This window comes from Chelonia mydas, chromosome 3 (assembly GCF_015237465.2).
Source record: "Chelonia mydas isolate rCheMyd1 chromosome 3, rCheMyd1.pri.v2, whole genome shotgun sequence".
In the NCBI taxonomy this organism is placed as follows: Eukaryota; Metazoa; Chordata; order Testudines; family Cheloniidae; genus Chelonia; species Chelonia mydas.
In genome coordinates this window covers 120,090,950-120,112,277 of record NC_057851.1, presented here as the reverse complement: position 1 = coordinate 120,112,277, position 21,328 = coordinate 120,090,950, and the positions used below count along the sequence as shown (strand labels likewise).

The 21,328-nt window shown below is 42.7% G+C and overlaps 1 long non-coding RNA gene across 1 annotated transcript in view; it reads right to left on the bottom strand.

Moving 5' to 3' along the window:
• Positions 1–505: 505 nt before the first annotated feature.
• Positions 506–21,328, bottom strand: part of LOC122465096 — a 66,384-nt gene continuing 45,561 nt past the window's right edge. Inside the window, exons 2-3 of the long non-coding RNA XR_006289661.1 lie at positions 7,727–7,837; positions 506–1,707 (exon numbers count right to left, since the gene is read on the bottom strand). This is a non-coding gene — a long non-coding RNA (uncharacterized LOC122465096). The remainder of the gene's footprint in view (positions 1,708–7,726; positions 7,838–21,328) is intronic.

The window sequence follows — 21,328 nt, the reverse complement described above, 5'->3', positions numbered from 1 at the left end:
CCTTCTGCCTGCAGTCCCTCCTGTCCCCCTCCCCAGTGGTCCTGTCAGCCCTGGGTGGCGGGGGCTCGTGCAGAAGGCCCATGCACACCCGGGAGGTGGGGATAAGGGGGCTGCCAGAGTCCTGCCACCCAGGTTCTCCTTCCACCACCTCCTCAATCTCCAACAGGGAGGCAACCCAGGCTCGGGCTCTCCTCCCACCCCATCCCACAAGTCCCTCACCTGAGGCAGCGGGGCTCCAGCTGTCATCCCCGTGGTGGGCAGCAGCAGCCCAGAAGTAAGGGTGGCAATGGGGCGCTAAGTCTGCTGTGAAAAGTGATATTGACAAATATCACTTTTCACATTACCATCTTGACTTCTGTGCTGCTGCTGGCATGGTGATGCCTTCAGAGGTGGGCACCCAGCCAGCAGCCACTGCTCTCTGCTCTGCCTTCAGAGCTGGGCGGTGGTATATGTATTGGGGGTGTGGGGGGTGGAAGGGAGCATAAATGACTACAAACACAAAGAAGGGGGGCCCAATCAACTAAGTTTGAGAACCACTGTTTTGGGGGGACTAATTTTTTCTAACACTTTGGGTTGGTAACCCTGTATATGTTAAATGACGCTAGGCCCAGCCTCAGCAATAAAGTTGAGCATGCGCTTAAGTGTACACCTTTGTAACCACGCACATAAGTGCTATGCTGAATCAAGGAATTAGACCCCGTCAGCCCTAGAGGTGGTCCTTTTGTGTCAGACTTGAGGCATAATGGCAGGGCAGTGTAGGGAATTTTCACTGACACTGCTCACATGTGTTCTAATAGCAGACTTGCTTCCAAGGCTGTCAATCATTCACTGGCATTAAATTCACTAAATAACTTTTAAAATAAATAAAACCCATAATACGAAATTAGTTGAGTGCATGAATATAATGCTGCTTCTTATAAAAAATGTGTGCTGTATGAATTTTCAGCCAATCCTATTCCCACTTTGAAATCTTTTCCCATTATCATAAATCAAAAGGCATTGCTTGGTTTAAATCACTTGCTGTTTGAAGATGAATCACCCTTGATTTGCTGAGTTTTGCTTACGGTAGGAAGAAAAACTTGCAAAAACTCTACACCGGTAAAAATTCCTGGTCTCATGCTGCATGAAAAAGAACCACACAGCTTTAAAACTTAATCTAGCAAGCAACATAAAAATGAAACAACTGTGATTTAGAAAAAAAAAATCCCATCGGGGGAGCTAGTAATCTACAGTTTGGTCCAGAGAATGTATACACAGCAGTCTAGCAAGAGAGATCCCAAGTTCTAATTACCATGTGGAGATGTGTCGTGGAATGTTTAATCTGAACTAGAGGCCCATATCTAAACGATTTTCTCTAACATCTGTCCCTCTGGATAAGAAACTACTAAACATCCCACACTGGATTGTGCAGAGTCACAGGTTTTATAACAATGGGTATTTTACGTGTAAATGACTGATATCTAATTCAACCAGAAGAGTCACTGCCGTAGAATTGTACACTGAGGTCTTCCTGAGACCATGTCTTCTGCTGACAGAGTCAGACAACTGGTGTTTGATTTCCCCTCTGCCCCACCCCAGCACAATTAGATTCTTGCCACCTTTTCCAAAGTCAGAAAAAATGAGTCCATTTAAAAAGTCAGTTGAATAAACTGATGAGCCCAATAGTCTGGAACAGCAAAACAGATCACGAGTTGGTGTAAATCATCCCTAGGGGGAAAACACAGAAGAAATATGTTGCACGCAGTAGTATCTAGGCTTGTTCTGTGCGGAAAAACTCTCATAAGAAAAGAAACAAGCAAAAATAAAACAGGCTTCATTCTTTATGGCTCCCATTAGCTAGAACCCCTCATGGCAATACCCATCAATTTAACTTCTGGATGTCTGGATACTAGCCAGGGAGCACTCAGCTTCCATATGCTCAGCAAAGAGCACAACAGCAACTAGGCAATACCGTTGTCAGGCTAGCTTGGTAAATCACAGCATAGTTCTTCGGAAGCCCAATTTCTTAAACTTGCTGCTCAACTTTGAGAAGTCACCCTCTAAAATCAGCACAGTTTAGTAACTGAGACTCATGGACTTCAAGGTCAGAAGGGACCATCGTGATCATCTAGTCTGACCTCCAGCACGTTGCCAGCCACAGAACCTTCCCCACCCCCTCCTGTAGTAGGCCCATAATCTCTGCCTGAGCTACTGAAGTCCTCAAATCTTGATTTAAAAACTTCACCCATCTTTATTCTGCTACTCTAACTATATGAAATCTGGAGCCATAGCTGAACTATCTTGCTATCCTCAGCTCCTCTAGTCACATTTTTGGCCCCCACCTACATCTAATGGTAGGGGGCTATAGAGAAAACAGAAAAAGGTTTACTACAAGTGGCAACTAAGGTATTTTTATACTACATAAGAATGGCCATGTTGCGTCCGAGCAATGGTTCATTTAGCCCAGTATTTGACAATGACCAATGCCACGTGCTTCAGAGGGAATGAACAGAACAGGGTAATTATCAAGTGACCCATCGCCTTTGTACGCTCACAGCTACAGCTGTGCTGCTATAGCACCGTGGTATAGATGCTTCCTACATCTACAGATTTTTTCCCCCATTTGTAGTTAATCCAACTCGCCAAGAGATGGTAGCTAGGTCGATGGAAGAATTCTTCCATCGACCTAGCTTCATCTACAGTAGAGAGTGAGGTCAACCTACCTATGTTGCACAGGGTGCAAAATCTGTCATAGCTCTGAGCAACGTAACTAGGCTGATCTGATTTTTAGGTGTAGATGAGGCCTAATTATTAATTTTCCTCGGGAGACAATATTGTCAGGAAAAATGAGAACAGGGATCAGAAACTTCTGAATTCTAATCCTGGCTCTGTCACTGACTGGCCTCACGGCCTTAGGTAAGTCATTTCACCTCAGCCTCACTTTTCTCCCAGCTGTAAAATGGAGACAATACAGACAGTTGTCAGGATTAGTATTAGTGCTTCTTACATTCAAAGTACCTAGTGTTATTGTGTCGACCTAGAATCCTGTACCATTACACATCCTGGTCCTCTTTGGATAGTGGAGAGTTACACTGGTGGCATATTGACTACTGCATTTTGTTTCCAGGAACTCTATCAAAATAGAGCTTTATTTTTCTTTCCTAATCCTAGGGCAGTTATCTGAAGCACTTGGAAAATCTTAGTCTCACTAGCTTTGATCTACCATTGCTGCCATGTGGCCAGTCTGCTTCTTTCAAGCAGCAAATCATGCTCACTAGATGAATCCCGCTACTATGCCAACTCTGGTGGTGGGTTTTGTACTAAGAATACTATTCACTGGAAACTAAAATGAGATTAATGTGGTCATGTGTCCACTAGTTTTTATGAATGCCCCCTTGTTGTCATTATAGTGACAATAAGCACTGGAAATTGCCTGTTGGATTATACTTCTTAGCATCTTTAACAGGAAATTGGGTGTGTCTTGTAGAGGGAGAATAGGGGAAGGGGAGACAGCATGATGGATTGTTAGCAGAACACACCAATAGTCTGTTTCCTTAAGGGGAAAAATGAATCCCATAAATTCACAATATACCAGAGAATACCAGCAAATTTCACATATGCCAAAACAGCCATCAGTTAACAATGACCTGTGGTCACTGCTGTCTTGAATTCAAATAGAGGTCAAAGGGGGGTTGTAATTAATTTTGGAGCCTGACTCATTGCATTTCAGGATCAAATATTTTGTTTCACTCTAGGGTAGTTTATTCTTGCCTTAAAACTGAATGTCCATATTAGCCGAAGGGTTCTCTTTCTACTCACCTGTTGATAACAGGGATTGATTAGCTTTTCAGAAACCAGCTCTTGGTGAGTCTGTTGTAACCTCCTCCTGAAGAAGTCACTCTGCTGAACTAAGCTTTCCCCTATTTCTATTATTATGAAATCTTAGCACCTACACAACGTTAGCAATGTTCATAATCGAGCTACTTTACATAGACATGAACACTCAGAAGTCTATTAGCTTCCATTTACAGATAAGAAAACTGAGGCAAAGGAATTAAGCAAATTGCCAAAAGCCACAAAGGGAGTCAGAATCCAAACCAGAATGAAAACTGGGGTTCCTATTATTGAGACCCCAGGACAACTCTCCCTTTCCGAACCACAGGCTGATTCAGATATCACATTCACTGGTGTAATTCCATTGATTTTAAGAGTTACACCTGATTTACACCAGGGTCAGTGAACTCAGAATGAGATTGTAAGACTCACAATTGGAAAATTCTCTATTGATAAGAAAAATAATTGTATTCCTTTCTGCTCTCATTTTCCCCATTAATGATCAATTCTCTCCAGACATTTTCAGCACAGTAGAGTTTTGCAAATCTCAAGTTAAGCAAGAATTTTTCAAATTTAAAAGTCCTTCATTATCATGGTGTAGCATGATGTCTTAGTAGAGAACATGCGTGGAACGTGGTTTGACAGAACAGCTTACAACAAAACGGATCTTGGCCTCTTGCTTTTTCCACTTTTTCTCATTTTCTATCTCCCTATAATAATGACCGAGATTTAGTTTTTATCTTTTGAGTGAGAGCTCCCTTCCTCTGAGTAGTTATGACATCCTCATCATGAAGAAATCCTGTATCTAATATCGTCTCAGGTGATGAGAGGAATCCTAGGGCAGTTACTGGAGGCACCTGGAAATCCTAGGGCAGTTATCAGAGGCACCTGGAAAACTTCAGTCTCACTCATGGGCGGTGGGTGAACCATGGGGCCCGGCCCGCCCATTCCAGATGAGCCCCCCCCCCCCCCCGTTCCACTACTGAAGCCAAGAGGCCCCCGCAACCACTAGCCCCCTGACCCCCCACCCCTGGGCCACCCGAGCACCTCCAGTGTCCCAGGCGGGCAGCACACCCCCCCCCACAACCCCGGAGCACCTGGCAGGCACTATGCACCCCCCAACCCCAGAGCACCGGGCAGGCAATGCACTCCCCCCAACCCCAGAGCACCATGCAGGTGGCACGTGTCCCTCCCCGCTCTCCCAACCAACCCTGGAGTGCCAGGCAGCACGGCGCCAGCCACCCCAAGTCTCAACCACAGGCCAGCCGCCCTAGCCCCAGCCCCACCCAGCAGGCTTCTCAGAAGAGGAGGCAGCCGGCCTGGGCTGGGGCAACTAGCGGCAAGCAGGAGGGGTCTTTGGGACAGAACGTGGGCGGAGCCATGCGGGGCTGTTTGGGGAGACACAACCTTCCCCAGCCGATGCTATGCACCTCCCATGGTCTCACTAGCTTTGTTCTACCACTACTGCCATGTGGCCAACCCAGGAAATCCTAAATTTTACCTTGAGAATTTTAGCAAAGCATTGAGGGATATTTTTACAGATTCTTAAAATGCTGTTCTACTCTGAAAGGTAGTTATGTACAAATGGCCCCTTCTTACTCAGCACATCTGCTCCCTGCATGTACGCTGCTATGGTTCAGATGACTTATAGTAACTAAAATAAAACTTTTACTTCTTTTTGCCCCTCTGTTAGCACTCTAAAACTTTAGTGTGTTTCAAGTCTTTATTCACCTTCTTTGTCTTTTCTCACTACAGAAGTCTCTGTAGGAAAGATTAATAAATCCCCATTAACAGCATAAAACAAATCCACAGAAACCAAAATCGTTGGCAGCCAGACTGTCAAAAATCAGTTTTGTAAGAAGCCTGTTCATTAAATTACAAGGTGGATAAATTCCCCCTATTGCTGGCTGCCAGATCATCAGAGCCTTCTCTGTGTCTTCCCCACCTCTGGGCTCTGTCACCTGGCTGGAAGGATTCCCATATCTTTGCCTGTTCTATGGCCAAATGGGAAAACAACCCAAAACAAAAACCAAAAACAAACTTGCTTAGTTGTAAGTTACAACAAGCAACATCCTTCCTGCCTCTGCTTTTAGGAGAACAAAGGTAGTGAAATATTAGCAATTTCACACATGCTTTCCCTGGAGCTCTTGAGGTAGGTTTGTGATGGAAATAGTCTCTCCATCTGGTTCAGACTGCTGGCCAGGACCCCTGATGCAGCAAAACCAGACTTGTTTACAAACCTCCACTGAGGCCTGTGCACTGTCAGTGTTCGTGTTGGGGCTGCCTGCGCTGCCAATGGCGTCAGTCCAGGTGTTGTCACAGCCATTGAAACATCTGGAGCCCAGACCCAAAGCATCTGTGGTGTCTTTCTGGTTTCTGACATCAGCATAACAAAAATCATACACCTATGTATTTTTATTGGCATGCATATGTGCATTGTATAATGAGATTTTTCTATTCATTATCTCATGTGATACAGCTAGGAGAGTGCAGTTCAGATGCTATCTCAATTTGGATTAGAAAATCTTAAATTTTAATGCAACTATTCAGCTATATAGAGGTTGTTGAACCACTTAATTGAAAGTGGTGGTTTCCAAAAAGCATAGTGCATTATAATATACTATCCCCAGGCATTTTTCCAAAGCAACTTCAGCTACATCCCACATTACTCACTGCCTCCTTCTCCTCCTTCTGCTTGTATATGGCCTCTGTGAGGTGAGATCTGGAAACAAAGAAACCTTCCCTCAAACCATTTGGGGCAATCTGTAATTTCTAAATAGCGGCTGAACCCTTCTTCTGGATTTAAGATAAGGTAGGAACCACTCAACTCTGATTTTTGGAACTTGTTACAAAATACCTAATTTAAAAAAACAACAACTTTGTAACAGATTCTCCAAATATTCCTTTTTTCAAGCATTTTAGAAAACTGTTGTTTTTCCTTTGAGAGACAGCGCTTTTGGACAGAGCCACAAGGAAGGCACTTTAGGGTCCTCATTTCACGCACAGAACGGGCAAAACATAGGCAACAGTAGTACCAGGTTCCTTCCTCTGCTGTGACAATGTGTTGCTTACATGTTCTGACTGGACCACTACTATGGGTAAGGGATGGATAGTCTGAGCAAATGCCTGGGAGCCACAAACTCCCCAGGTCTAACCCAAAAGACTCCCTATGTGGCCTTGGGAAGTTTCCTTATTAGTAAAATGGGAATTATAAAGCTTCCTTCACAGAGGTATTATGAGATTTAATCAAATGGGGTTGGCAAAGAGCTTCCAGGTCTATAGCAGCTATTAACAGTTCAGTGTTCCTGTTTCTTCTGGCTTTGGCCTCTGCATGGAGAGCAGCAGTTGTTGTTAAAACTTTATATAAAGACATAGGATGGAATTCATGGCTAGTCCCCAAAATACCCACAACCCCATGGACACAGCTGAGAAATGACCTCTTGAGGTCCCTTCCAATTCTATGAATCTATTATGAAAGGTGGCAAGGAAGGAATTTCAACTACTGTCACATTTCTTGTGAGTGGAATGAGTCAAATTTTGCCCTGGAATTATGAAAAAAAAATCTAGAAAGAATTAAGGCTCTGTCCACAATACGTAATAATGATATAATGGCAGTAGAAAAATGCCTGCCTTGTCCATGGGTTTGTGTGTACACCTGTCTACCTCAATTTTCTCCACATTGCTTTAGCTCATTTTGCAATATATTTCTAAGGCTATACAATAAATCTATTTTCTTCAGTGCACAGAGACTTTAAATATACAGTTATATGCCCTTATTGTTTTAAAATTCATATTAAAAACAAAAAAAAAAGATTCATTGGTGCAACATTAAGGTTGAAATTTTCAATAGCATAAGTCAAGAAACTAATGGACAATCAGGACCATTCAAATATTTCTTCCCTTGGTACCATACCTGGGTGCATCCAGAGAATGTACATTTCTATATAGCAATCCAATAAGTCAATTTGTCACAGCTTCTCTCTCTCTCTCTCTCTCTCTCTTCCTCAGTCTCATCTTCCGAATGCTGGGGGGAGAATAGAACTGTAAGTCTTGATTTACACTAACAACACATACACATGATCCTGTGTAAAAGGGAAGGTGACCTTCTACACCAATGTTGTCACCAACATTACACAATTGTGATAAATCATGTACAACATATGCCTTGTAAGGTATCATTGGAAAAGTTATAATCTGATAAGTATTATTATCCTGTTGAAATGTGTGTATCACCATTCAGAGTAGCAGCCGTGTTAGTCTGTATCCGCAAAAAGAAAAGGAGGACTTGTGGCACCTTAGAGACTAACAAATTTATTTGAGCATCAGCTTTCGTGAGCTACAGCTCACTTCATGGGATGCATCCGATGAAGTGAGCTGTAGCTCACAAAAGCTTATGCTCAAATAAATTTGTTAGTCTCTAAGGTGCCACAAGTCCTCCTGTTCTTTTTGTATCACCATTGTGTATGAAGCTATGAAATTTTACTGTATGCTTATTGCTAGACATGTTATGTTCCTGGGTAACACCTACGACATAGATTTAATTCAATACCAGCCAGCCACTTGTTAACAGGCCATTAAGGAGAATCAGCTCTTCAAGTGGTCCCCTCCCAAGGTCACCTCAGAGAGCATATGGACAATAGATGCCCATGACACAGCAGGGCAGGTAGAACATGTGATCCATGACTCCATGTTTGAGCCAGTATTTTTCCATGCACATGTATTGGGGGTATAAATTGGAGACTATGACATCATCTCCTTGCCTCATTCCTGCCCCACATCTCTGGACTGTGATTTCTACCAAAGAGAGCTTTGAACAATGGACTGAGGACCCCAATCATTTGGGTGAATCAGAGAGACTTATTGCAAGTTAGCAGATTTAACATCACTGCTATTATCCTGATCTACAGACCAGAGGTGAAAGGAAGCCGGTACGGTACGGTACAGCGTACCGGCAAGAGTCAGTACACAGCCGACCGTACCGGCAAGGGGCAGCTTCCCCAGGCCAGCAATTTAAAAGGGCCCTGGGCTCCTGGCAGCCCATAGATTACTGCAGTTGAACATGATGCTGGCTGCATCACTCCCTTGTGTAGCATTGACTGTGAAACTGATGTGCCTTAACCATATCAGCCTGATGAGCCATTAGCTTGGGGGGAACTTAGTGCTGGTAGAGGGAGATGAGAGAAGCCAAGCCTGTCCCCACTGTCTGAAGCTGGAAAGCAGGCAAGTCTCCAGACTGTTCTCACAACACCTACTTCTAATAGGAGGAGCTTTCCACAACATCCTCCCCAGAATCAGTTCAATACTTAATTTTCCATTTTATCACTGATCAGAATAACGGGGAAGAACTATACAGGCATCTAGCCCTCATCCCTTGGTGTTTGGTACCTTTCCTCTAGTGGTCAATATACGTTCGGGGTAAAAGTTCGGTGGTGATGATGCCTCTCAGACACAGACCAAGCCATGCTGCCGACACTTATTCTTCCCACCCTTTCAAACATTCCAGTGGTTTGGAATCATAAGACACCCTACGAGACAAGTTGCCTACAAGTGTGTCCTGTATCACTGTTTTCTTTTCTATCAAATTCAGTTTGTTTTTCTCTCTTCAGTAACAGGTGAAAAGGCCGGCTAACAGGTAGCACAAGACACATGCTCACACGATCCTTGCTGACTTCCCAAGTGACTATATTCACCGCCTCACATGGACATGGGATGTTAACTAAACTGACAAGGGCCAGACATCAGTGAGAGAAGGTAAGGAAAACATCTGCCTTGCCAGTAGTTGCAAATATAATTTCTGTAGTTTTCAGGGTCTCTCAAGCATAGAGGACGTAGAGTTTCAAGCCACTGGAAACTCCTGCTTGAAGTGATGTTTTAGCAAGACACTTTCAATGCTGGAACTGGGTCAGGATTATTTCGTTGCCTTTTGAGAATGGGAGAGCCGGTTACAAGCCACACTTGCCCTCTCCCTTAAGAGTCTCAGTGCAACAGTCACCATACAGGGAGCCTTGCATAACTGAGTGTAAGCGATGTGAGATCACTGCATGTTTCTTAGCAAATGATTGAAAGTACTGGAAATCATGGCAAAATGCACTGATGCATTCCACCCCATACCAAAAGTCTGAAGTACATTAAACAAATAATTCTTGCTTTGAAAATGGACCCCAATTTGTACAGAGGTTTTCAACAGCGAGATGCCTGTCACTGAGGAAAGAGGCATATCAGAGTAATGTATCAAGGAGATAGGAGAGCAGATAGGAGGTATATGTGGTACGGAATGCAACTTCTTTTGGAAGCTAACATCTTGATGAGAGGAACTGTGGTGGGAAGGAATCTGCTGTGCACCTTAATTGCATGATGTGTGATCTACTTGTCAATAATAACTTGAATGAACCAAATACACACCACCACGAGTTAGCATTTTTCACATCAGATTAATTCACACATCAGCCTCAGGAAGCAGGTAAGTATTACCCCCACTTTACAGATGGGGAAGCTGAGGCAGAAGAGTTCTGTGGCCTTGGGTCACTCACTGAAAAAAATCACTATTCAACCCAGGATTTCAATTCAAGACTTGCTTATTCCCAACCCAAGGAAGAATTTGGCTCCATGTGTTTTTGAAGGTTGGATTTGCAAATTTGCCCTTCTGCTGTCAGACCCACACACCGAAAACATGCATTTGTGACACACAAGAATGTGGTAAGAAGTTGTGCATGCTACATTGCAGAGAGACGTTTGCCAAAAAGCACCAGGAGCTAAGCACCAAAATCTGCCTGACGGCGCATTCCTCCCGTATTGTGATAAGGATGTCTCCTCACAGAGTAAGTGAAAAACTCAGCTTTGAGGAAACACTCTTGCACCAATGAGTGAAGCATACTTATAAACACAGAACAAATGTCAGTCACAAAAGACAAGATTTTGTCATCCCTTCCATACTACATACTTTTTTCCCTCCTGGAAGAGTACCTTGGTAGAGGGAGCCTGTCATAACTAATTGCATAGCTTGCCATTTCTGTTATTATTTTAGTCTGCCCTGGTTCCAGGGTCGGTGCTGAACATTCAGCAGTGTTTGAGGTAAGAGATAGTGGATCTTTTTCATTTCTATGATAATGTACAATTGTGGCAGGTTTTCTATCACACTGCATAATCTCTATAACTGGTTTTCATTATTACTTTTATATGGCATCCCATGCCTGTCCCCTAGACTCTCAGGAAATGTTACAGCTATTCAAATGCAGCTCTTACTTTAGCTACATGATTGTTCAGTCAGGCTTCACAAATGTGTTTTCATTTGTTTTGGTCTCCCTTTCCCACTCCCAGGTTAAGGTTGTCATTTCAGTGGCTGTACACGAAGGTGGGATTGTTTGAACATAATATACCCTGGATTCTTCCAGGCCCAGATTCAGGATTAAGGACTATTCTGTGTCTTCTTGTATTACAAATGTGAACTTACCCTTTAAAAATAATTTAGTGATATGAGTAGGGAAGTGGTGGCCCAGGATGGGCCACAGCAGTATCCTGGTTAGCCTATAGAACCTATATTAATTTAAGTTTTCGCCATCTGGAAAACTGCTTAGCACATGATTGTCTCCTAAGCCTCAGCCTGTAATGCAATCTGATCCTTAACCATATTTTGTAGTTAGACTAAAGCAATATGGTCAGACTGTCAGCAGCAAAAGGGGGAGCAGTTGTGGGGCAATGGGAGGACAGCGCCGGAAAAAGAAGGACGTTCTGGTCGCAATGGAAGCACAAGAGGAAAGGCACATGAAGTGCAGCATTGAGAGGTATGGCCTCAGCTCTCACTTGAAAGAATAGGTCAGTCTCCATCTCCTTGGACTTTGGCCTCTCAGCTAGAGTGGTTTAAGAATATAATAAAGGTGCCAATTAGCACCAACAACTGTGGGAAGAAATTTTCAATCACTACTGGCCTGGTCCAGATGTGAACCAGGGACCTAGAGGTGACAAACTCTGTATCCCCTTACTGACCCCCACACAATCCATTACCCTCCTGCCCTCCATCTTTATTTTGAGTCTATTCTCTGGCACACTCTAGAAGTTAACATGGTGTCGATTCAGACCTATCAGGTAGGCCAACTTTACTCTTGGTCTAAATGTCACTGACATAGCACTTCAAGAGGGATGAAATTCATTCCTCTGCTCCATTTCTTGCTTCCCAATCAGTATTCCACTGACCTTGGGTCCTAGACAACCAAGAGGAATCTTCTTCCCCACAACCTCAGACACTCTGTAGAACAGTAGTTCTCAAACTTTTGTACTGGTGACCCCTTTCACACAGCAAGCCTCTGAATGCAACCCCCCCTTATAAATTAAAAACACTTTTTTATGTATTTAACCCCATTATAAATGCTGGATGCAAAGCAGAATTTGGGGTGGAGGCTGACAGCTCGCAAACCCCCATGTAATAATCTCGTGACCCCCCTGAGCAGTCCCAACCCCCAGTTTGAGAACCCCTGCTATAGAATTTTTCCCAGAGAACTAACATTTTCTGACACTGGTATAATTTTGGGGACAAGGGTATGTCACTTTGATCCCCTATCTAAAGGGAGCACTGACAATCTTCTCTCCCCTCTCCAAAATTAAAGACAGCAATGTTACACTAAGTAAGGGGAAATAGTCTACTAACACGGGGAAGTACCTTACATAGTTTTAGGGCTGAAATGTAATTTAGATTTAGCCAGAAAGGTTTTTATAGGTTAATTAAAAACTAATGCTAACCCATATCCTACCAACGATTAGCTATGTTTAGCGATGGACTTATTACATAATTGTTAAACTAGGTATTTAGCAGATAACTTTCTTATTAGAAAAATTAAAAGTCTATTTGAGATACTTCATTTTTAAATGTCACCATTTGAGTTTACGAGACTTCTTGCTGTGCTTAACATGAACAGTGTGTATTTAAAGTGCTAACAATAGGCCATCAGCTGTAAGCATCCAGAGCAATGTGTGGTTTGCACTTGGATTGTGTTTGTACTGTGCTGTGAATAGAGCCATTTTTTAAAGGGGAATGGCTATGTCCCTCTTATGCTGCAGGTTCCCCATTGTTCCAAACACACAGCTATATGGGGAAAATGTTTACCATTTATTCTAAAGACTGATCTTACTGGACTCTAGTAGGATTGACCCAATTCCCCAAAACATTCCCTTCTTTATTCTCTCCATGGCAGCTTGTTAACTAATCAAATAAGGAGGCAGTACAAGAGACTAGGAGGTGCATTTTAATCTTGCTGCTCAGAAATTTACCCTTGCAACTGACACTAGCCTCAGTGGGATGGCATACACATGTAACACTTCATATACAGAAACAGGAATAAAAACCCACTCCTCAGTAAGGGCTCTAGAAAACTGATCAGCAGTATACCATGACAAAAGCCACTCCGTGAGGAGCACTAAATGCACATCCTAGGAATTTGAAGAGGCATGTGTGATATTCAGGGCAAAAATGTGAACCTAGCCACCATACCAACCTGCAAAGTCAAGAGAATCTCTAATGCTGACATATGTACAGTGGTGTTCTGCTGAAGTTCCCAAAGAACCAAGCTAGCATTTCAGAGGACCACTCCTGTGTTTTACTTGAGGTGGGTTTGAGCCAGAAAACTCAGATCCAAATTGCACCCCAGGTTTGAGACAGTTTGGCTGTAGAGCTGAATTTCATTGCTGATCTCTTGCTGAATCAAACCTCAGGCCGCAGAGGTGTTAGTCTATGTTATGAAGATTAATATACCTATGTGGATACAGCATTTTAGCTCTGGCTCCACTGCCACGTTAAGAACAAAATTTTCCACCTCACTGCCTGAAGTTAGGCTACTCCGTCCTTATTTAAGCACTTTTTAAAAACCTGGCACGACTTTCAGAAATGTGGAGTTCCCCACTGTTCCTCGCCTCTGCAGTGTGCATTGAGGGTGCTTTGAAAATCCAGACACATGCACCCCCGCATTTAAGCAATCAAGTTAGAAAATGAGTACATGTGGCACCTTAGAGCATTTGAGCATAAGCTTTCGTGAGCTACAGCTCACTTCATCAGATGCATTCAGTGGAAAATACAGTGGGGAGATTTTATATACACAAAGAGCATGAAACAATGGGTGTTACCATACACACTGTAACAAGAGTGATCAGGTAAGGTGAGCTATTACCAGCAGGAGAGCGGCGGGAGGGGGTGGGGGGAACCTTTGTAGTGATAATCAAGGTGGGCCATTTCCAGCAGTTGACAAGAACGTGTGAGGAACAGTGGGGGGAGGGGAATAAACATGGGGAAATAGTTTTACTTTGTATAATAACCCATCCACTCCCAGTCTCTATTCAAGCCTAAATTAATTGTATCCAGTTTGCAAATTAATTCCAATTCAGCAGTCTCTCGTTGGAGTCTGTTTTTGAAGGTTTTTTGTTGAAGAATTGCCACTTTTAGGTCTGTAATCGAGTGACCAAAGAGAATCAAGTGTCCTCCGACTGGTTTTTGAATGTTATAGTTCTTGACATCTGATTTGTGTCCATTTATTCTTTTACGTAGACACTGTCCAGTCTGGCCAATGTACATGGCAGAGGGGCATTGCTGGCACATGATGGTATATATCACATTGGTAGATGCGCAGGTGAACGAGCCTCTGATAGTGTGGCTGATGTGATTAGGCCCTATGACGGTGTCCCCTGAATAGATATGTGGACACGGTTGGCAACAGGCTTTGTTGCAAGGATAGGTTCCTGGGTTAGTGATTCTGCTGTGTGGTTGCTGGTGAGTATTTGCTTCAGGTTGGGGGGCTGTCTGTAAGCAAGGACTGGCCTGTCTCCCAAGATCTGTGAGAGTGATGGGTCGTCCTTCAGGATAGGTTGTAGATACTTGATGATGCATTGGAGAGGTTAGAAAATGTTGGTCAAGACTTCAGTAAAATCTAGCAGTGAAGGTGTTAAACATGAGTCTTTATAAAGGGTTCGTTTCTGAGGGTTGGGATTGGGGGACTGTGCTTAAGGAAGCAGCATTAACAATATGAGAAAAGGAAGTGCTGGTCTCTTGTTTGTTTGTTTATTGTTTCAGCAGTTTGTACTGTGTGTCTCCTGTGCTATCTTCATTCCTCAGTCTCCCACCCGGTTAATTATACAAGGGAAGTACTGCTTCCTGCAGGAACCTCCTGGGTACTTTCCCATTGTTCACAGAGTCGACACAGAATAGACACAGAATACTGGAGACTGTAAAAAGGGCTGCTCATTTGTTGGCCGGTGAGAAAACACTCCAGAGACTTCGACTCTGTAAATAAAACAGATGGTTGTATTGGCAGAGGCAAATTTCCACATGAATGATGCATGTAATAGGGTATACCCAATGAAAATCCCAGTAAAAATAAAACAAGGAATTACAAGGGGACAGGGGAGAAGGGGGACATAAGATGCAACAAGATTTTCTATGCCTCCAGCACCACCCCCTTAAATCTCCATGGTCCTTAAGGTTCTTGGCAGAGGGTGCTCTGTGTCACTCTCTCCTAAGGCCCCCACCCCTTCAATAGCTAGCAGGATGGCCTTTCCACTTCAAGTCCAGCATCAGGTCCCTCAGCTCTAATCCAGAAATTCAACCCCCTTGCTGCCACAAGGTTTCCTTTTCTGTTCTTTAACAGCATATTATGGGTTTGTTGTTTCAAAAGGGAACATCCAACATGTTTCCATCAATCATTGTGTACACAGATCAATATTTATTTTTGGTAAAAAGATATAAATCTCATCTGAAACCTTGTAGCTACCGCAAAACAGCATCAGCAAGAGGGCCATTGCTTTGAAATTGGGATCCATCTGGCTGTGGATCTGAACACTCCCAAAGTTTGACACAGGGCTAGGGCTGGACTCCAGCGATAACTTGAAAAAAAATATTTTTTTAGAGAAATTCATGCAGAAGTGTTAACATGTCTGTGGGAGTTGATTGTTCTCAGCTTACACATGGAAGCAGCCGTGTCCCTGGGAAGATGCAGGAAGTTCAATTACCTGTGAGTGACAGAATTTTTACTCCCATTAATTTCACTGGGAAAAAGCAATAGGTTTGGAAAATTATCTTTACACAAGTTGCAACATGTTTTAGAAGAGCTGATGGATTTGTGTTAAATTAATGGGTGGTGGTTTATTTTAAAGTAGATGGGGTCTGGGGTTCATACAAGGGCATCCCCCATCAAGCCCACTCCCACACATACCCCGAAAGAGTTCCTCACACTATTCGGGCCCCTGTGTGCTCTTCTGTTGGCATCCAGGGGCCATAATGAGCCCTTGCTAAATGCCCTGAGAGTAGGGGCAAAGTAGAGGTGACATAGGAAGCCCTATGCTGCCCTCCTGTGCAGCCTCCAATGCAAGAGCATGCCAGGGACAAGGCTCGGAGTGGATGTGGCCAGCACACGAAAGCTCCACCTATTCTAGGCTGCCATAAATTAGAGTAGCGCTTGGGGCTACGTCAAAAACTCATTCCATTGTTTCCAACACAAGCTTTTATTATTCTGAGATTTTGAAAATAATCCCTGGAGTTTTTCTTTAAAGGGGGCACATTTTTATCTAAAAGTTGATCCCTCTTTTTTTTTTAAGACAGGGCTATCACAAAAAGAGCTACATGGTTTTGTTGCATGTAAAAATATTATTTACGTGTACAACATGCTGTTGGTGACAACGGCAAAGCAGGGTATTAGCAACTGACTCTGTTTAATAACTTAAAAAAAAAAAAGCCAGTCTCTTTCCACAAACTATTCAGCTCAGTCCTTGCCGAGCTACCAAAGCCTTTCACTTATGCACTCCTAATAGCTCTGTTTTCTCTTCCCTACCCGCCTTTTGTCAACAAATATGTAAGAAAAGAATTTTGCAATGTCAGGAATTTTCAAGCATTTGAAACAGGCTGTGTACACTTGACATGACCCAGCTGCAGAATAAAGCTGAGTGCTTGCCCAGATAGGGAGGTTCAGCTTGCTGCTGCTTCTTGAAAAAGATCTGTATTTTTTTTTAAATCAAAATCATAAACACTAACAAAAAGTAAGCCTAGTCCGTACAGAGAGAGAACTCATTTTACAAGTGCTTAGATCATATCATGTGAGGGAGACTTTAAAATTGTTGTTTGTTTATAAGCTTCCCTGTGCTGGCAGAGTTAAGATAAATGACCAATATGCAATAAGTCAAAGGGCATCATGGACTTGAACATCCAAAGCAGGTGCTTTTAAAGATTTTGATCCAGATTGCAGCCCAGTCTATAAACCTGCAAGGGGGTATATAAGGCAGAAAGAAATCTCTGTTTTCACATCTGCACAGTTTCCTCAGACTTCGGAGTAGATGCATAGGGGTAAAGTGGACACTGGATGCCTCCTGATCTTCCACATCCTTAACAGGCGAAAGGGAAATGGTTGAAGAAAGGTGGGGACTGGGCAGAGCCTTGGCATTGTTCCCCCATCCCATTTGGGCTGGCTTTTGTATTGAACACCTGTGAGGAGGGTAGCAACATTTACTGCCCCTGGGAGACCGGGGGAGTAGGCAAGGAGCCACCATTCCCTCACTGCACTGCTATGCACCACCCCTTATACACACGTGTGTACAATCTGTCACTCAAGCCCAACGTGGGTACAGCATTACAGCAAGTCCTCCAAATAAAGGTATGTTGCCTGAACAAAGGGAAAACTCCTGCCTATTAATTTGGTATTTTGACTTATTTGTGCTGCCTTTGCTTTAATATTTATAATAAAGAATTACAAAAAAAACCCACCCCATACTGTATATTGAAATATACCAAAGCAAGCAGACTACTTCAAAATACAGTGTTGGAAACCAACATACTGCAAAGCAAAATACCACACTTGCCCTCTTACGACAGAGTCTCTCTCCCACCCCCCACCCCTTCCAAAGGGGAACCTCGACTTAGACTGATTCAGTTATATTGGAAAGCCCAAAACAGCCTTCTGCTTTGGTAAATATGAAGTTTAATCAATTGTGCTCCACCCTCATCAATATTAATTATTTGTTTATATTCCAAATTAATACCTGTTTTGAAATATAAGATCTGAGGTCTCATTTCCAACTATTTGCCTATACAATTGCACAGAGTACAAGCAGATTGCTAGCAGAATAACTTGCGCACCATACTATTTCAGGGGGGAAAGGAGCAATTCTGCTTCTTAGGGGACAAATTCAACAGGCTTTGATCAAGAAAATCTCCCATTGAAATTAGCAGGAACTATGCTTGATTGGCCCAATATTTTAAAGGTTTCCTGCTGTTGCTACAAAGATGAGCGCTTTTCTAAGTTTATATATCGCAATCTTCAGTATGAAAAGTGTTGTAAAAGTCTGTATTTAACAGCTACCAAATGTATGTATGTCTCACACAGAGACGAGCCTGATGAATTGGGAAAAGCAGTTGGACAGCCTAACAAATGCCCAGCAGGCAAGATAAAGAAAATACACCATTTAAAACTGGCCCCAAATGAAATAAAATACAGTGCTGAATAAAATACATGAATAAAACTGACAGCAAATACCTTTGACCTTGATTTCTTCTTTAAATCTTCATTTAGCAGCTTCTTTATTAAGGGACCAGAGCTCAGAGAGTCTTACTTAATATTACTTTACACCAACCAAATGCACCCCCCCCCTTAAGCAGGTTTTAAGCACTGATCGTTACCATTCACAAAAAGTACGTGAAAGTATTTCTCCAAGAGATGTCCTGATAAAGCAGGCTTCCCCAATGAAATCTGCCTGTAACTGCACTTTGTGTATATCTGCATTGGATATGTACTCAAGCCCCCCCCCCCCCCCCAAAAAAAAAATTAATCTAGATTTCAAACAATTTAGGGGGAATTCAAATGTGGAGTTTTGGTCATTGTACTAGAAGAACACCCTTTCAGCTTCGTCTAGACTAGAGAGGTTCTTAGTCCTATTGTAACATAACTGACAATTCATTCAAGTTAACTAACACATACTTGTAGAGATGAGAGAATAATCGATTTTTTCAGTTCCATGACCAAACTGAAAAATCCAGAAAAAGTGTGTTTTTTTTTTAAACCGAAATGGAAAAAACAAAAAACAAAAAAGCAAGCATCATTCTGGGATGTATTAGCAGGAGTGTTGTAAGCAAGACACGAGAAGTAGCTTTTCTGCTCTACTCCATGCCAATTAGGCCTCAGCTGGAGTATTGTATCCAGTTCTGGGCACCACATTTCACGAAAGATGTGAACAAACTGGAGAAAGTCCAGAGAAAAGCAACAAAAATTATTAAAAATCTAGAAAACATGAGCTATGAGGGGAGATTGAAAAAATTGGGTTTGTTTGATCTGGAGAAGAGGAGAAGACGGAGGGGGGATATAACATTTTACGTACTTGAAAACTGTTGTTACAAGCAGGAGTAAGAAAAATTGTTCTCAACCTCTGAGGATAGGACAAGAAGCAATGGGCTTCAATTGCAGCAGGGGAGGTTTAGGTTGGACATTAGGAAAAACTTCCTAACTGTCAGGGTGGTTAAGCACTGGAATAAATTGCCGAGGGAAGTTGTGGAATCTCCATCACTGGAGATTTTTAAGAGCAAGTTAGACAAATACCTGTCATGGGTGGTCTAGATAATACTTAGTTCTGCCATGAGTGCAGGGGAAGTCAAAGTCCTCTCCAGTCCTACAATTCCATGATGTAACGGCTGTCCTCTTGTGAAAGGACTTAAGCCATGGTGAGCTATGAGTCCTAGAATTCTGTACCTCAATTTGATAATGATAATAAAAAAAAAAAAAAAAAAAATGTCCTTTCAACTAAACAAACCAAATTTTGAAATGTTTTTGTTCAGCCAAAGCTATTCACAAGTAGTTTTGGTGCCCCAAAAATCAGATTTTACTACAAATCAAAAACATTTCTCCCTGCTCTTAACTGTACTCATATAACAGACAAGGAGGATGAGATAATATATATTTTATTGGACCAACTTCTGTTGGTGAAAGAGACAAGCTTTTGAGCTCTGTAAAGCTCTTCTTCAGGTCTGGGCTAATGTAGACATTTCATAAATATTATATCCAGGACATATGGCAAAAGTCATAAGTTGCACCAGAAATACATGTTTGTGCTTGTAACAAATGTTTGTAGAGGTCTAAATTTGTAGAGGACATACAATCATACTAATTAACTTAACTGTAGTCAGTTAACTCAAGTTATAGTAGGGCCAGAACACTGGTCTCAAGAAGGCCTTACTTAGTCAAGTTTGCAAAACAGAGTCCATTCAAACCCCGTTTTCACATACTAAGCTTTCTAAAACATCTGCTGAAAGGTTTCAGGCTTGATCTCTGGCAGAGGTGATTTTGATTTTAAATTTATGCAAGGGTAAAATTATACATTTTCCTACTTTTTTTTTTTTTTAATATAAAGTCCAACTTCTTTTTTGCAGAGCTAACTTAAAGTGCTGATTTGAACTGCAGACTTACTTGCTGGGGAGTGTTATAGAAAGCCATACTATTTTGGCATCTTACAAACTTTAATTCAAATTTGTCTTCACAGCACCCCGTGTATCAGGGAAATACTATCCCCGTTTTGCAGATTGGGAAACTGAGGCAGACACACATTTAAGTGACTTATCCAAGGTCACAGAGGAAGTTTGCATCAGAGCCTGGAATAAGACCCAGATCTTGGGTCCTGGTGCAATGGCTTCACCACAAGATCACATGCCCTCTCTTCCCCAATGAGCAGCATGTACTTGCTAATGCCAAAAGCAATTGTTTTTGTAATACCAAAGTTAGGAACATTTAAAGCATACCACTGAGCATTCACAGCAAAAACCTGTGATGAGGCTGTTAGCGGTGCACTTGAAGATGGATGTGGTGTTCCTTTATGTGCAGGCAGTGAACTGTGCCAGTAGATGAACTTACAAGCTTAGCTGCTGAAGCAAGAGACTGTAAGCTAACAGCAAAGGATGGAGGAGTTTTTAAGTGCAAGTAAGCCACTAAGCTCTGAAGCAAGGAGATTACAGCAGACTGGTATCTCCTGAAGCCCGTTAGCTCTAGAGCAAGGAGCTGTCAAGATCCACAGATGAAACAGCAGAGTTTGCAAGATGTACAAGGTAAATAGCTGTGGTGTAAGGAGTTTACATCCCTCATCCATTCCCTACCTCTCTACCTCTCCCTTCATCCCCCACACTGCCATTCCACTACCACCTCCAGAGTTGCCCCAACCTCTGCCATGCACCCAACGTGTTTTCGTCATGAGCTGCTGGCACTCTCTTCTTCCCCAAGCTCCAGAGCCTCTCCAGTTCTGTAGGGGGTGCCCCACTCACTCACTGGCTGGAGCCAGCATGAAAAGGATGCAGTTGGACAGCATTAGCCCCAGTGTGTCCTGCTACCAGAAAGCACGGTAGTCCACCCTGACTCAGCCAGACTCGCCAGCGTACGAGTCTGTATTTCTGAATTTGAGATATCATCTTGTCTAACAAATGTTTTATTCTCTTACTACCCCCCCAGACCCCCACCCCACAACATAAATAAATGCACTTTAACGTGTCAGACAAAAAAATACATTCTCACTTTAA